We start from the raw sequence: 17,404 nt of genomic DNA on the forward strand, positions 1-17,404 counted from the left end.
GCATTTGGATACGATGATGTGCCTGAACCAAGTCACCAAGCCTTACCATCGATCCGAGCAGTCGCCTCTTACGACCAGTATAAGTTGCTGGGACCTGTACACTGCCGAAAAGTATAAAGAAAGGCCTCGGCCCACTGAGGCGGAGACTTTAACGCAGACTGTCCCAGTTTAGCCCAGTTGACTTCAGATATAAAGGCGAAGTAGATTTTTTCTTAACCCATGAGTTAGTTAAGAAATAAACTACTCAACATTATGTACAGCCTCTTTAATGATGGTAATAAAATGTACAAGCTTTAAAAATATTTACTCGTATATTTATGTACTCCCTCCATACAATGCAAGCACAAAGGTCTGATTTTTAATGAGATTGAGATTACTAAAAATGTCCCATGAAGGCCATGACAAGTTAATTATTAGTTCTTGGGAATCATTTACTCAATGGCTTTGTTGGTGCTGTGATATTCGGATGGACATTTAAAACCTGACCGGGGCGGTCGGGTAGCCTAGTGGTTAAAGCGTTCGCTCGTCACGCCGAAGACCCGGGTTCGATTCCCGACATGGGTACAATGTGTGAAGCCCATTTCTGGTGTCATCCGCCGTGATATTGCTGGAATATTGCTAAAAGCGGCGTAAAACCATACTCGGTCACTCACTAATACCTGACCACAGAAATCAAACTCTTTTAAAATCAATTGATGTATAAACCTTGTCTCAGAGACGGCGAAGGTTGGGATAGGTGCTACAGGGCACCAACACCACTACTATCACCATGTGCTGACCTGACACATGGTGCCTGTTGTATATCTGTATATAGTATCTACCTGTATACAGTAAAAACGTGTATATATACCACAAGCCACCCACCTGGCGTGATGTTATTACTCCCTTTACCGAGAACCGTACACAAAAGACGTACATAGATCTATGTACGTCGGTGTGTACACCCACCCCTTGCGTATAGGATCAGTTACAAAATAGTGACAATATTGAAAGTACAAGCCAGACCCACTACACTCCCTTTTATAGGCAAAACGCAGCCATTACGAAAGAAGAAATGTTAGAAGCTAATATTCAGCCCAGTTGTGAAGAATATCATGGTTCAAAATTGGAATAGCTCTTAACGCTTTGCAGAGGATTGTAGACGACGCAAAGCACTTACCAAGCCTCTATTTTCCCCTCTATCACGTTTTGAAGATGTCGTTGACGCCATAAATAGGCAACAGCCATGCCAGCATTTGAGTGTCCCAGATTGTGCTAGTGATGTTTCGCAAATACCACTCCATCCAGATACAAAACCCATGGTGTTTTCGAATGGAATCGCCTCCCATTCGGTCTCAAAAATGCCCCTATAGCATTTCTGAAAACCATTTCATGCACCAAAAGAAATGAATTAGCGTAACATATTAATATATATAAGCTTCTGAAAAGGGACGCGTTTTTCGAATGGTCCAAGAATTGCCAACAGGCATTCGGAAAGCTAAACCAAGTCCTTACAACAGCCCCAGTCCTTGCATATCCCCACCAAAACTAACCCTTCATCCTCACAACTGATGCACCTCAAATTAAACTGCAATAGGGTACATTTTAGGCCAACTTGATTCTCGTGGCATAACTTGTAATGGTGTTGTTAATTCATATCTTTTAACAATACAAGTATCTTCCTTGACATTGGTCCTGTTCTGTTTTTAGGAACAAACCATGTTGGTTGGTAACGTTTCTTTTGCTGTTTTAGTTTAGGTTATTGTGATAAACTCTTGTTATTTATATATGTTTATGTTGTATTTTAATTCCAAGTGAGGGTAAATGATGCAAAATGGTCATTTAACATCACAGTTAACAACTGCTTCAGAGCCGGACAAGCGGTGTGAATAACCTTGTCCAAGGATACAACACAGTGACTTGCATGGCATGACCTCTTCAAAAGGAAGATTTGAAATGATTATTAATAAATAAGGGTTTCGGGCTTAGTGTCTCTCATGGTTATATCTCTCTGTCAAAGATACTCTGTCTTGATGAGGATGGTCATATTGCGGTCGAGATTTTTTTTTATTGAGGCTGAGTTATCGAATGGTCCACCCCTAACAAACATTAGTGTGCCTCAAAGTGAGATTGACCAATCAGGGAGCAGAACTACTGTACCCAAGGTGGTTGTTACTCACCTAATACGCGCGTTGTAACAACAAACAACAACAAACTATAGATACAATGTTCATGTTATATCAGCGAGTGTTAGGCAGACGCAGGGGACTGTAATTACAAGGTGTATATGAGTGAGTGAGTTGGGTTTAACGCCGCTTTTAACAGTATTCCAGTCATATCGCGGCGTATCAGCTTAATGTGGGAGGAAATCTTCGGTGAAACCCACGAGCACAGGTATGGTGCTGACAAACTTAGAAACATAATCGGGGCGAACCGGGATTCGAACCCACAATCATAGGTTCCAGATGTGCCCAAGGGACGCAACTCTGCACAGGGAATCGCGGCGCCTTTGACGACTGCATGGGCCACTCGTGCCAGGTGTATATGAAGACATTCAGCTAAACTGTACACCAGACTACAGTCACATGCATGTGCATAACAGTACATATATGACGTACCCAAGTGACATGCCTCTGCAGGAGCGGGAATTAAACATGAGCCTAAATTAAACCCAATATGCACGATTCTATGTGTTATTAATTCATCTGATGTTTTGCGTCCGCCCGGAGAGCGGAAGGTCCGGGGCTCGATCCTCGGCCGCGTCATACCAAAAGACGTTAAAAGATGGTACTTGTTGTTACCCTGTCTGGCACTCGGCATTAAGGGGCTAAAACAAGGACTGGTTGGCTTGGAGACAGTATACTGTGTCTGAATGGGGTATTCATTTGAAACTGCGGCATGATATCTCAGTGTGCTAGCGCATTCGTGACCAACTCGTGTTATTCCGGGACAGGCCGAATAGCGCTACGGAAAGGGGCGAGTGGTGACGAATGTGTGCTAGCACTATAAATCGGCATCAGTCCGGACTAGTACCAGTAGCCACACACACACGTGCATGCACGTCGCTATATAAGTGCAGTAATCTTGGACGCGACGTTAAACCCCATTTCACCTCACCTCATCTGATGTTTGGGATATGGAGTGAGTGAGTTGGGTTAAGGTGGCTTTGAGCAGTATTCCACTTTTATCATGACTTCACAACCTTAGGTGCGAGGATGGCCTGTAGGGATGCGGGTCTCAGACGTTCATCTCTTTGGTGAAACTCCAGGAGCACGGGTATCTAGGACAAACCTAGACACATAATCGGGTTGAACCGGGATTCGAACCCACGATCGTAAGTTTCTGGCGTGCCTAAAGGGACAGCGAATTCTTATGGTGACATGCTTCCTTTCTTTATATAATGCAATAGGTCTAAATAAGATCCATACATAAAAGCGGACTTCTGGGCTTACACTGAGCGGATCAAGCCACACTTAACCAAATCCATGCTCAAATAATATTTGTTTTACATAATAAGCCCAATTTTTAACACCTTTATCACAATAATTGAGGTAAGTATAAGTTATGGAGGTGAGAAAACTGCAGTAAACAGTTTGAAGTATTTAAAAGTTTGCACCAGGAACGTATTACTCTGACATATGTAGAAATGAACAACGGACAGGACCAAGTTTACCATGCATACTGTGGCAGTACATGACGGGTCACTGAACACTGTATAAAGTCTAGGGTGTGAACTTTTGAACTATATCAAAATCACATTCTTTGGAATGTATGCCTTTCCGTGTGTGTGTGTGTGTGTGTGTGTGTGTGTGTGTGTGTGTGACCAGGGGGTTCCTATATCCGACTTGTACGCGTCATGCACGTTCCATTGCAGAGAGACCACTCGTACTCAGTGGCATTGTTTACCAGCTCACGAGAACAACAAATAATAACGTCGCTCTTTATCCTGATAGCGAAATTCAACGATTCGACATACAACCGATTTTTATCAACGAATGTAATATAATGTTAACGTTTCTTTGTCGCAGGAATACGTTCAAGTAAAATAATTATAAAAATGAAGTTATATTGTTTTAGTACATGCATGTTTTGGTTATAGTGCTTCTTTGTTTTACATCTTTGATTGCCATTTTCAGAAATGATAAGTTTCAGAAAATCTTTCTTGACTACTATAGCATAAAACAGCATTGCACTATATCAAATAATAATACAAGCAAATCAGCTTGGTCTCCTCACGATCAAACTGCAGTACAGCACGTGTATCGTCGTAATCTAATTACTCGTTTAATTATGTTTTTTAAGTATTCAATCTTTAAATTAAATAAAATTTAGGGACTGTCTGACATTTCCCGTGTTCTGTGGATAATGAATTATTATCTTTCTGGACGTGAGTGAGTTAAAATTTTAAAATTTAACGTCGCATCAGCATTATTTCAGCCATATAGCGACATCTGTTCCTGAGATCGTATATTATATAATGTCATTGTATTACAACACGACTACGTGGATCATTGTTATTGTTTCATTAACCATTCATATTGTTGTTGTGAGAAGATACCTTCTTTCCCTTGCATATTTAACACAGAGTTAGCAACATTCAGGAAGTTTAAACGGGATTTTCACTAACGTTGAACTAATTTGGTGTAAAATCCTTTCTATTTATTTTCCTTTAAATTATTTCCCCACAAATCTACAACTACTTTTTTTTTAAAAAGATAAACAGTTCCCACTCCAAACGTATATCCGATGTATCCCTTTTACCTTCTTATGCAATTTTATGGTGAAACTAGCAAACTACGTTTTTTTGTATGTCATTCGCCTAATTGCTTCTATATTAACAGCTGATGAACTGTATTTCTATTACACAATGTTATATTGGGGATTAACACGCTCTTATGAAGTCTTTATTGCAATAAAGTTGGTTCCCAAAACCCATGCGGTAAGCAGCATGTTAAAAACAGTAATACGGTAATGATTATCAGTTCAATATTTACGCCTGACCAACAGGGGGCGCAGTAAAAGGTCAAGGTTACGGGGTCACTTATCCGACGAGTCAGCGTGAGCCGTATCCAAGAGCAGCTAACGGTATGTTGTCGTAAATATACAGTTATTTTATCAGTTATGCTACACGTGTCAAGAATGATTGATTACCCACATGAAATACATGTAGTCAATGAATTACATCGCCCAGTCGGCGTGCTTACTGCACAAGGTGCGCGCGATTCAAATGCATAATCAGTGTAAACAATCGAGAAGATCGCATTATGTGGGTTGGCTAGTCCGTGCTCTCAACACAATCTCCCCCCCCGCCCCCCGTGGAACGATTCATTTTCATGGATCATCCTAAGCTGAACACATCTGTGCATTCAACCCATTACCAATTACCCTGGATGTCAGTTGAATTTACCTGCAATAAATCTTATCAACCGAGATGAATTTTCTCTTAGGCTTATTGTTACCAGTATCCGAGGGCTATATTTGCTGACAGGGGTGTTTGGTCGCGAGAGCGGCCACATCAGGTCATTGAGGCCTCAGAAATGAGGTTAGGAATAACTATTACGAAAAACAGATTAGTCTACCAACATGACCATGTAACTAATAATAATGTCAAACTCGCAAACGAGTTCGTTTGTTATTATTAGTTACATGGTATAGTGTTCTACCTGATGTTTCGTTTACCAAACAAGATTATTTTAAGAACATTTAAGTTTCTTAAAGTGTTATTTGAGACCAACTTTGGCAGACTGTTACTTCTATTTGGAAATGAAGTATTTGATATAGAAGTTGGAAGAACAAGAATACATGACACTTTTTATGGATAACACTTATTTTATGCTCTGTAATGTGAATATCACCTGATGATGGGGCAAGAAGTAGAGAATAAAAGAAGTTGTTATCTATAAAAAAATGTGTAATATATTTAGTTAAAAGTGAACAAATATTTTGAATGGTTCTTTATCTATTTTGGAGAATGTAATAACATCAACATTGCAAAAATTGCATTATGACAGGGTAGTGCACAGTCTGCTAGTTTGAAACTATAGTAATTTTGTTCCAAAATGTAATGATATTACAAAACTCATGTTATTGATGGGAGGCAATTTTTGTAAATCTGGTTAAATGGTTCTTTTGGTGTAACAAGTCGTAATGTAAACCTTATACAGGTTACTTGTTACATTTTGTATAAAGTTGTTGATCATATTCAACTTCAAACATCCGATCCCTTTGAAGGCCATAGATGAGGATGTAGATCCTTATCTCCTAGTATATACATGTAAAAGGGTCTATATCTACTCGGAAATCTTTTGTGAAAAACAGTTCCTGATGCATTTGTCATACTTTTACCCCTAGCTTGACACTGTTGATGTTTATATGCAGTTAGCAGTTACTTTATACAAGACTGACAGCAACAGCTATAACTGTATGGGTGTGTCATCATCAAGCTATTTCATTGGCTGGATTTTGTGGGCTTGTGGATCATCTAGGTTAAGTTATGAATCAACACAGTTGACAATAAGCTCTTATAAAGTAGGTTGGTCATAAGCTTAGGTTGCTGACCTTTAGACATTGTCCCGGACACAGGATCTTTGCAGATAATAAACTCTTAGGCCACAGATTTATTTTTTCATCCAAATTTTGAAAGAACTGTGATTAAGGAGATATTTTAGTTCTGTATTTTATTTTCAAAGCATCTGTTCACATTGTCTATCAGTGGTTGTGATTCACCTGAAGCATGAATGTTTGGTAGAACTACAGATATGATGTGTTTCATACAGAGAATGAAGGGAACAGCAAATGCCATCTTCAGGTACTTCGGGACAATAATAAGATGTGAGGCGGGTGGGGATGAAAATCTTACAATCAGTTATGGACTGATCATGTTAATATAACAATTTATGTTAACATTCTGAATTTTAAGGAAAATAAGTAGGGTCAGTCTTTTATTATCCCCCGCCCAACAAAGTTGGCGGGGGATATAGAAATGGGCTCTGTCCGTCCGTCACGTTTCATTTCCGGAGCATAACTCAGAAACCGTTCAATATTTTTTCATGAAACTTTGCAGGTTTGGCAGGTACATGCTGAACTGGCGCCTTTTACTATTTAGAAATTTTAGAAATTCTTATTTTTTACATTTCCATGGCAACAAGATGGACTTAGGTTCCAAACTCTTCTTTTTTAACAATTTCCATGACAAGTTCCACCTCGGTTAAAAAAGGTTAGGGTTTGTTTAGATTTAATTATGTCATAAATTCTGCAACAGGGGCAGGGGATATAGCCACGTTAGTGGCAAACTCTTGTTTGTTCTAAGTTTTCTTCCTCTGGCAATTTTTCTTTGTTGTTTGGAAATAACCACATTTAATAACCACAATATTTATTTATTTATTTATTTATTTATTTATTTATTTATTTATTTATTTATTTATTTATTTATTTATTTATTTATTTATTTATTTATTTATTTATTTATTTATTTATTTATTTATTTATTTATTTATTTATTTATTTATTCTTACTGTGTGTGAAGCCAGTTGGTGCACCTGCCATGAAATAGCTGGAATCTGATAAACACATAGTAGAACCCAAGTTACTCATTCATATGTGTCCTGGGAAGATATGCAGATGAAATGTCAGTTAGTAAATGTTTTTTATATGCCAGTCACCAGCAGCAGCTGTGTAGATGCTCAGGTGGATGATATACACAGTGATGATCGTGGAACAGAAGGAGAAACACTTCCTGATTGTATCACAATGAAGTGGAGGCTTATCGTAACTAGGTTAGATGCTCATCAAAACGGTGCCATTCAATATTGATAGTGTGAGCATCTCTAGACACTGTCCTGGAGGCATGCCCTTACTTAGTGTATTGATCTCAGCTGGATCTGCCTTGACAACAGTGTGGGAGGGAGGCACATACTTACTTAGTGTATTGGTCTCAGTTGAATGTACCCTGACAACAGTGTGGGAGGGAGGGAGGCACACACTTGTTTAGTGTATTGGTCTCAGTTGAATGTACCCTGACAACAGTGTGGGAGGGAGGGAGGCACACACTTGTTTAGTGTATTGGTCTCAGTTGAATGTACCCTGACAACAGTGTGGGAGGGAGGGAGGCACACACTTACTTAGTGTATTGGTCTCAGTTGAATGTACCCTGACAACAGTGTGGGAGGGAGGGAGGCACACACTTGTTTAGTGTATTGGTCTCAGTTGAATGTACCCTGACAACAGTGTGGGAGGGAGGGAGGCACACACTTGTTTAGTGTATTGGTCTCAGTTGAATGTACCCTGACAACAGTGTGGGAGGGAGGGAGGCACACACTTGTTTAGTGTATTGGTCTCAGTTGAATCTACCCTGACAACAGTGTGGGAGGGAGGGAGGCACACACTTGTTTAGTGTATTGGTCTCAGTTGAATGTACCCTGACAACAGTGTGGGAGGGAGGCGGGACGGGACATACAGACACACTCGGAGGGAGGCTTTCATTATATGTGTCCGTTCGTTTTGTCTCAACCATTTTCAAATGCACCCGTGTCCAATCCAGCCTGGAGTGAACAGGGATTTCCGTGGGTCTTTTTTTCAAATCTTTTTCCATCAATTTTCATATCCATGGAACTCTCGGTAATAAATTTTTGGGGTCTAAGGCATGAACATACTTAAGCTGTTGTTATGTGGCAAAATAATCATCCATGCAGATACGCAGATTCATACAGTTTGCGCATCGGTTTTTCGATTCATACCTCAATGAACCAAAAATAAAATCCACAGTCAATCCTTATATAATTAAATTCGACAACGGAAACATGTGTTATCTACAATAGTTTCACCATAAATTGTTGTATATATCAAAGCAGACCATAATGATATGATTGATAAATATTCCAGGTGCAGGAATACATACTTAGGCATGACATGAATCAGGTGATTGTTTAATGTATGCACATAACTTGACATGCCTGAAAAGTCAGTAGCCAATCAACAGATTAGGATATTAATTCTGTTGTAATAAAAGTATTCCACTTTGGTGGGTGTGGCTTAAAAAATTTTTCAACAGTCTCAAGCATAATTATATTTTTCAAGCATTTTCGGGGACAATCTATTTTTAAAACAAATTAGACATTTGGCCATTCAGCTAGAGCAATATTTTGTTCCACTGTTAACAGTTAATGTCTGAAAGGTAGCCAACAGATTTTCTATGTAGTGTTTGTTTCATTACTGTAATTAGATATTTCCTGAGACAGGATATATTGTCTCCTTAGCGTCACAAGAGAATGACATACTGAGACATTGTCAGTCACTGTGGAGGTCAAAATTCTTAAGTCAGGGTCAGTGAACTGTGAGGCCACATGGTTTGTTTGTTTGTTTGTTTACAGTACATTCAGCAATATTCCACCCCTTTGGGAATTCTCGGTCAGGATTGGCCCCTTATGACATGTTAATTTCTAACCATGCAAGACTCCGTGCCTCAGTAACCCAACAAGTTACAGTGTGCGAGGGACGTATTCTTTTCCCAACCAGGCAGTCTCTGAGTCTTACTATGTTTAGCATATGTTCAATAAATCACTCACCTTCATTCTGCCCTCATCGCTCACTCACTCTACCTGCCTATGCCAGGTACAGTATCCCTTGTTCAGCTCTAGCTGAAATTAGGAGACTCGAGGGTTCCTTTATACTGGCGGGTTCCCTTGTGCTTGTTACAGAGTTATTTTTGTTAACCTTATACATAACCTTATTTCAGGGGACCCGTGAAGATTCCGGGGTAGAATAGGTCTTCAGCAACCCATGCTTGCCGTGAAAAGCGACTATGCTTGTCGTAAAAGGCGACTAATGGGATCGGGTGGTCAGGCTTGCTGACTTGGTTGATGCATGTCATCGATCCGGATTGCGTGGATATATGCTCATGATGTCAATCACTGGATTGTCTGGTCCAGACTCAATTATTTACTGACCGCTGTCATATAGCTGGAATATTGCTGAGTGGCGTTAAACAACAAACCAACCAACCAATTATTTCAAGGACCATGCATTAGTCTACCAGCCCACAGTGCATGTAATTGTAATGTAACTTGTAATAGTAATCTTACTTGTAATAGTTTCATATTTATGGAATAGTTATTTATTTTAATTTCACAACATGAAATATTCGTATAATTTGATAACATGACTACATCATTTGTTTGAGTGAGTGAGTGAGTATGGTTTTACGCCACTTTTAGCAATTTCCAGCAATATCACAGCGGGGGACACCAGAAATGGGCTTCACACATTGTACCCATGTCGGGAATCGACCCTGGGTCTTAGGGGTGACGAGCAAACGCTTTAACCACTAGGCTGCCCCACCGCCCCTCATTTGTTTGAGTAATAACATTGATAAAATGAATTATTCATGATTTAGAACAACATAATTCACTGTATTATTGAATAAAAACATGAATCTGCAATATTATTTATCAATAAGATGATTCAGTCATGTGATTCTACCATGAATCAGTCACATGGAGCTAGGCACAAACCTTTTAGCCCCAACATCAAAGTCCATCTGTCTACTTCTCAAAGTGGAAAAAAATTCTCAAAAACTATTCAAATCAGAGAAATGAAATTTTACACACTGATGTTACTGATCAAGATCTCAAATGAGTTTGAAAATTGGTGTTGTAAACATGATAAATTCATTTTTTACAGAGTTATGTCCCTTGCTCGGTGCTTTTCAACTTTGTGCATACTTTGTGAAATGGAGACAAGTTTTGTAAGAAATTATTGAAGTTACATGAATGAAAGTTTGCATGCTTATGTAAGAGATACTTGTCAAGACTGAGTTCGAAAATTGTTTTTTTTACAGTGTTACGGCCCTTGATCCATGTTATTTTACTTAGTGCATTGTGTCTACAATGGGAACAAATTTTCTCAGAAACTACTGAAGTTAGCTTGTCTAAGAGATCATTATCAAGACTGAGTTATTTTTTCCAGAGAATGGGCCTTTTATGTGTATTAATTTCAATGTTATTATTTTTTCTGATGACATCAAGCGACCAAAGTGCCTATCGCTTAAGGCTTTATAGGACTCTTTTTTTTATAGTTTATATTCACTACTATATGAACAAACAAAATTCTAATGTGCCCCATGCCGGGGATAGTGATAACGCTGTTTTCTCATGTTTCTTGTTTGTGTTACTTTCAAGATTCAAAGTGTGTGTCAAGTTCCTTTAGTTGCAATTGACACGTTGTAGCTTTCATAAAAGAGGGCTTTATGAATTAGCAGTGAAGCATGTTCTGACATAGTATTCATCCACGGTGCTGCACGGTCTCTGTAGAAAACAACAGCCCAGAATGTGGAGTGCGTGACAGACACAAATATGTTGGTTAAGAAGGAGGAATGTGTGTGGAGATGTTTTTCTCTCTCCAGGAAGTAATCATCTGGCTCTATTTTTGACAAACTAATGTAAGTAACATACTAATCTAACTGTGGAGAAGTCATTGTGTTCTTCAGCTCCTAGACTTTCTCTCCGACTCGTGAATAGTTGTTTCGCTCGTCAGAAACTAGAACTATTCACTCGTTTCATAAAATTGGTATTACACGGGAGCTCGTTTAGTATTCTATATATATGTACCATGAGTGATACTGCTACAACTGCTATTGTAATGGTCTCTGGGCTTGCCCTTTAAGTTCCTTGCACTTGATATTTGTGTGCAATGTTCTTTAATTTCTATAAATAAAACATTAGTATGTGATGGCTGTAGACATGGTAGACAATGTTTAGAATAGGGATAATTAGCTTATAATCGCTTGTCATAAGAGGCTACTAAATTGGATCAGATCGTCAGGTGATTGTGTGTCATGGTACCATTGGCAACACTGATTTGACTGACCCAGATTTGATTATTGACAGACAGCTGGAATATTGCTGGAATATTATTTACAAACAGCTAGAATATTGCTGGAATATAATTTACAGACTGCTGGAATATTGCTTGAATATTATTGACAGACAGCTAGAATAGTGCTAGTATATAATTTACAGACAGCTGGAATATTACTGGAATATTATTGAAAGACAGCTAGAATATTTCTGGTATATAATTTACAGACAGCTGGAATATTACTGGAATATTATTGACAGACAGCTAGAACATTGCTGGAATATATTATTTACAGACAGCTAGAATATTACTGGAATATTATTTACCAACAGCTAGAATATTGCTGGAATATTATTGACAGACAGCTGGAATATTGCTGAAATATTATTTACAGACAGCTAGAATATTGCTGGAATATTATTTACAGACAGCTAGAATATTGCTGGAATATTATTGACAGACAGCTGGAATATTGCTGGAATATTATTTACAGACAGCTGGAATATTGCTGGAATATTATTTACAGACAGCTGGAATATTGCTGGAATATTATTCACAGACAACTGGAATATTGCTGGAATATTATTCACAGACAGCTAGAATATTGCTGGAATACTATTTATAGACAGCTAGAATATTGCTGCAATATTGTAAGACATTACACAAACATTCACAGAAAATTTTTTTTCATAGGGCAAGAAAAGACTCAATGTAAGTCTACCACCATATATTGATTTGAAGTCAGGCAGGGATAGACACATGCATCGACTCAGTAAGTAACAGCCAGAATAACTTTGCAGCATTGATGAATGGGTGCATTGTAGAAATGTGCATCTGTGCGTTACTACTGAGAGTGAGAGTGTAGTCAAAGAACACTGCCACTTGATGTATTGTGCAGACACTGCAGAGCTCAATATAACTTGTACCAGGTGCATGTTGACATAAAAACCAAGCTGCACAAGTCGTAACCACTGGTCCCATTGTCTAGGGCTGGGACGAGTCCAAATTTACTACCCTATTACTTGACCCTACCCAGGTACCCACTGTAGGTTGCAAGAGATACAAAATGTCTGATTGGGAATTTTTTTACCATTGCCCTGGCAAAACATATTTAGATACATGTTTAAACAATCTGGTCATGCATACACTGAAGTTGACTTAAGTAATATCTATAGGAAGATTCCACTTTAGAATTCTTAAGGGATTTTACACTGACCTTCTAGTTGGATGGATGCTCATGTCTTTCTCTCTCTGTACATCAGTGTTAAAAGTAGGGAAATGCTGATGAGCTTGAATTGGAATAATGTTGGAACTAAGCATGGTCCATATGGTATTGGAATCCAGTCTTATTCTCAATCAATGTATGGTGTCATTATAATACATTAGACTCATAGTATTTTAGGCCAGTCTCTCTTATTCTCAATCAATGTACGATCTCAGAAAAAGATTCATTCAAATCATTCATACATTAACGTGGGGGGTGCGGAAGGGACAAGCGTTCTAAATGCGCTAGGAACTGAGATAGAAATGCTAACAGATCTTTACCCTTTTGTCACTACCCCTAGCACAGTACATTCACCCTGTACATTCAAAAGGACCTCCTGATGTGTTTGTAGATAGTGGAAACACGAGTACATACACCTGAAACACAAGTGTCAAAACGTATGGTGTCACCCTGGGGATTTGACTTAGTTCAAATATGCCTCTTCTCACCCCGCAGGGAATGGGTCACCAATATGTGAGGTGGATGTAAAATAATCTTCTAGCACCTGTAGGCACCATTGGTTCTATTCTCCCCAGGGAGTTGAGAATGATACAGATCCACTGATTAGGGAACATATATAAACCACATTTGAGCAGAGATAAGTGTGGTATTTAAATGTAGAACATAATTGAAATACAGAGGATAAATTTATCACTCGCTCGCTCACTCACTCACCCATGGTAACATGGCTGATTGTATGTCATTGTACTCTGTGACCATGGTAACTTGGATGATTGTATGTCATTGTTCACTGTGACCATGGTAACGTGGATGATTGTATGTCATTGTACTCTACGACCATGGTAAATTGGATGATTGATTTTATGTCATTGTACTGTGTGACCATGGTAACATGGATGATTGTATGTCATTGTACTCTACGACCATGGTAAATTGGATGATTGATTTTATGTCATTGTACTGTGTGACCATGGTAACGTGGATGATTGTATGTCATTGTACTCTACGACCATGGTAAATTGGATGATTGATTTTATGTCATTGTACTGTGTGACCATGGTAACATGGATGATTGTATGTCATTGTTCTCTGTGTCCATGGTAACTTAAGTTGTACTCTGTGATCATGGTAACTTGGAGGATTGTATGTCATTGTACTCTGTTACCCAGTAACTTGTACTGATGCCATCACTAACTGGTTTCCTTAACTTGATAATATTTTAAAGCACTTAGCGTAATTTTTAGTACATTTTAGTGTTATTTATGTTCTACTTGGCACATGTTTCCTAGACTGAATATAGTTGTAGCTGACACATGTATCTGACTAGTTGGTTGGTTGGTTTGTTGATTAACGCCGGACTCAGCAATATTCCAGCTATATGACGGTGGTCTGTAAATAATCGAGTCTGGACCAGACAATCCAGTGATGGATATCATGAGCATCGATCCACGCAATCCGGATCGATGACATGTATCAACCAAGTCAGCAAGCCTGACCACCCGATCCCGTTAGTCGCCTTTTACAACAAGCGTAGTCACCTTTTACGGCAAGCATGGGTTGCTGAAGACCTATTCTACCCCGGAATCTTCACGGGTCTCATCTGACTAGTGCAGACTGTAAATGCAAGACAGGACGTTTCAAGTATCTGATACTCAGACATTCAACTCAGCCATTGTTTTGGTGAAAAAGTGTACCTCCCCATGTTGACTACAAACTCTTTATCTAATTTTGAAATATTCACCGAATGCTTTATTGTCCTCTTTAATGAAGTATTTCGTTTTCAGTTTGAAGAGAATCAAAATCCTGCCAGTATAGCTACCATAATTGTCATAATAAGCATTCCTTGACCAACTACTAGGGGTAATCTTTATTCTATGAGTGCCCTTGTATGAGACTGAAAATTTACATGACAGTCCACATTTTCTTGTGTAAACTACACCTTTTGTTTACAGAAAACAGCTGCATAGAAAGGGGTGTATAATTGCCAAGTAACTATTATCGAAAAGTTTTAGTTTCATCGAAATTTATTATACTGGTATGTTTGTTCACTACCTCTCTAACCCAGAAAACAAATTTAACTTGTTGCGTATGGTTTTAAAGAGACTTTGTCAGTTCCTTTCAGTGAATGTGGTATCTGAAATTCCACCCTGACATTGATGAATGCTTGATTCTGATTGGTTAAAAAAAGGTTTCCTTTTTGCTATGGGATTCCCTTTCAAATATATTAAGCCTTTTCACGAAAACGTGTGTATGAATATATAGATAGCCTACATATCGATTCATAAAAAGTGGCTGCCCATTGATCACCCCATATGAACTGTAAAATGTATCTATATTTCCTCTAATACACGCTGGGTCTCTAATACCAGCCAGGTCTCTCATACACGCGAGTCAAGGTAAAGCGATCGGTTCCAAATTAAAAGAAAGAGGGATCTACTCTACAGTGGGACTACATAAAGTTTCCAAACACAGTAGGTTTATCTCCTAAAGTACTCACGGAAATGAAAAAAAACTGTTTTTCTCAATTTAAAAATTGACACAAAGTGTTACGTAGCTGTAAATACGAAATAACAAAACAACTCGAAAAGTACTAGTCTGGATTTGCTAGTTTGATCTCAGTGAACAATACAAAATGTACTTTACAGGAGATAATTTGTCGGCACTTTCAACATTCAAAAATAAAATTAAGTCCAAATTGACATAGCAGAAACAGACTACTGTATTAGGCATTATGCACCTGTTCTCACCTGTCGTCAAGGTGTCATAGGTCACCTTGATCTACTTAGACCTGGTTATGCCCTGTTTCACAATAGTCGGTTTTATTCACATTTTCACACTCTTTTACGTGTAAAAAGGCATAAAAACATTTGATACGCGGTATTTGTGCCACGGCCCAATTAGTACTAATTTAGTTCTTTGAATATTTACATATTTTGTATATTAACTGCATTTAATTAAGATCTGAGGTCGAAAAAACAGGTTTTTTTTCATTTCCGTGAGTACTTTTATAGGCTTTGATAATTGAGTATAATATTTCATGAAAACTAAACTATCTCTGTAAAACTGCACTATATACAGTATATACAATTTGTATACTGTGCACACATGGGATAAATCATTTGTATGTCTGTTTAGTTTGAGATTTAAGAGTGAAAATAATGTGACTGGGTGAATGGATTGTACATTTAATTCAGCTTGAAATTTCTTATTTTGTTCCGTTAGTTAGGTCATCTGAACATTAAATGCGATAAATAAGGCAGGTTATGTGAGGTGCAGTAACAAGGTTTGCATTTGGTAGTCCAGCCATAAAAACGCCTTATATAGATATGATAAATGACTGGATTTGGCAACCATGATTAATTCTTCCGTTAAATATTTAAATTAGAATTATCCTTCTCTTATTATGTACGATGACATCATGTCGCAAAAGATCTAGATATTTCTGGTGTCGAATGAAATATCATGTTTCTCTCATCGAGTGACAGGTGAAAGGAGATATTTTCACCCCTTCACGAGATGAGGGAAACATGATATTTCATTAGACACATGGAATATCCTATGTATTATGTATTTTTGTGTAGTTGTCTCCTGGAAAACTAAATTATTTCATTACAAATGTTAAACCTTGAAATGTAAATTCTCCCTACCTTAACACACAGGGACGGGTCATCTCCCATTGTGTCGTGTTTGAAAAATCATAAAATACATAAACATAAGTAACAAAAAATATTTAGGGTCGCGAAAATTCTGTATCATACATGTAGATATGATTATATTCAAAATCAACTTGAAAAAAAAAAATTCTTGAAAACTTCGAGACCGCTGTTTGAAGAGAAAGAATACACGCTCAAGTAACAAAAATGGCGCTTTGCAAACAAATGGTCTCAATTGACGAGTTAAGTGAGAAATTTACAGTATTTAACAGAACATTTTCACGAGAATAACAAACGCCATGAAGGGATATTAACTCCATTAATGACCATCTGTCATTATTTTGCCTTGTCAATGTGGAACTAACGTGATAAGGAAGTCAACAGTTTGAGTAAGGGCTAGACACTTACGATAAAGGGAGACAATTTGAAAGGAGGTCACTCTTGTTTGACTAAAGTTCCATCAAAATGTTTTGTTCACAGCAGTGAAATATCGAGTGTTATGTTCACTGCTGTGAAATATCATTTGTTATGTTCACTCCAATGAAAATATCACTTTCCTCAACTTCGGAAGACTCAGTCTTTCACACTTGACTACAGTAAACTACGGTTATAATGAACTCAAAGGGTCCACTGATATTAGTTCGATATAACAGTAGTTCGTTATAAGCATATATACAGCATATATACAGCAAAT

At 38.1% G+C, this 17,404-nt stretch overlaps 1 protein-coding gene across 2 annotated transcripts in view; it reads left to right on the forward strand.

Moving 5' to 3' along the window:
* The first annotated feature begins 4,994 nt into the window (after positions 1–4,994).
* The window catches only part of LOC124113276 (mitochondrial glutamate carrier 1-like), a 36,499-nt gene continuing 24,089 nt past the window's right edge, over positions 4,995–17,404 (forward strand). The window contains exon 1 of one of the 2 annotated variants that reach the window (XM_046473573.2): positions 4,995–5,064. The gene's annotated coding sequence lies outside the window, so the exon portion shown is untranslated. Of the gene's footprint in view, positions 5,065–11,267; positions 11,414–17,404 lie in introns of those variants that run through there. The other variant, XM_046473574.2, reaches the window with a different exon arrangement.

The sequence above is a fragment of the Haliotis rufescens genome, unplaced genomic scaffold (genome assembly GCF_023055435.1).
Source record: "Haliotis rufescens isolate VD_foot unplaced genomic scaffold, xgHalRufe1.0.p SCAF_5, whole genome shotgun sequence".
In the NCBI taxonomy this organism is placed as follows: domain Eukaryota; kingdom Metazoa; phylum Mollusca; class Gastropoda; order Lepetellida; family Haliotidae; genus Haliotis; species Haliotis rufescens.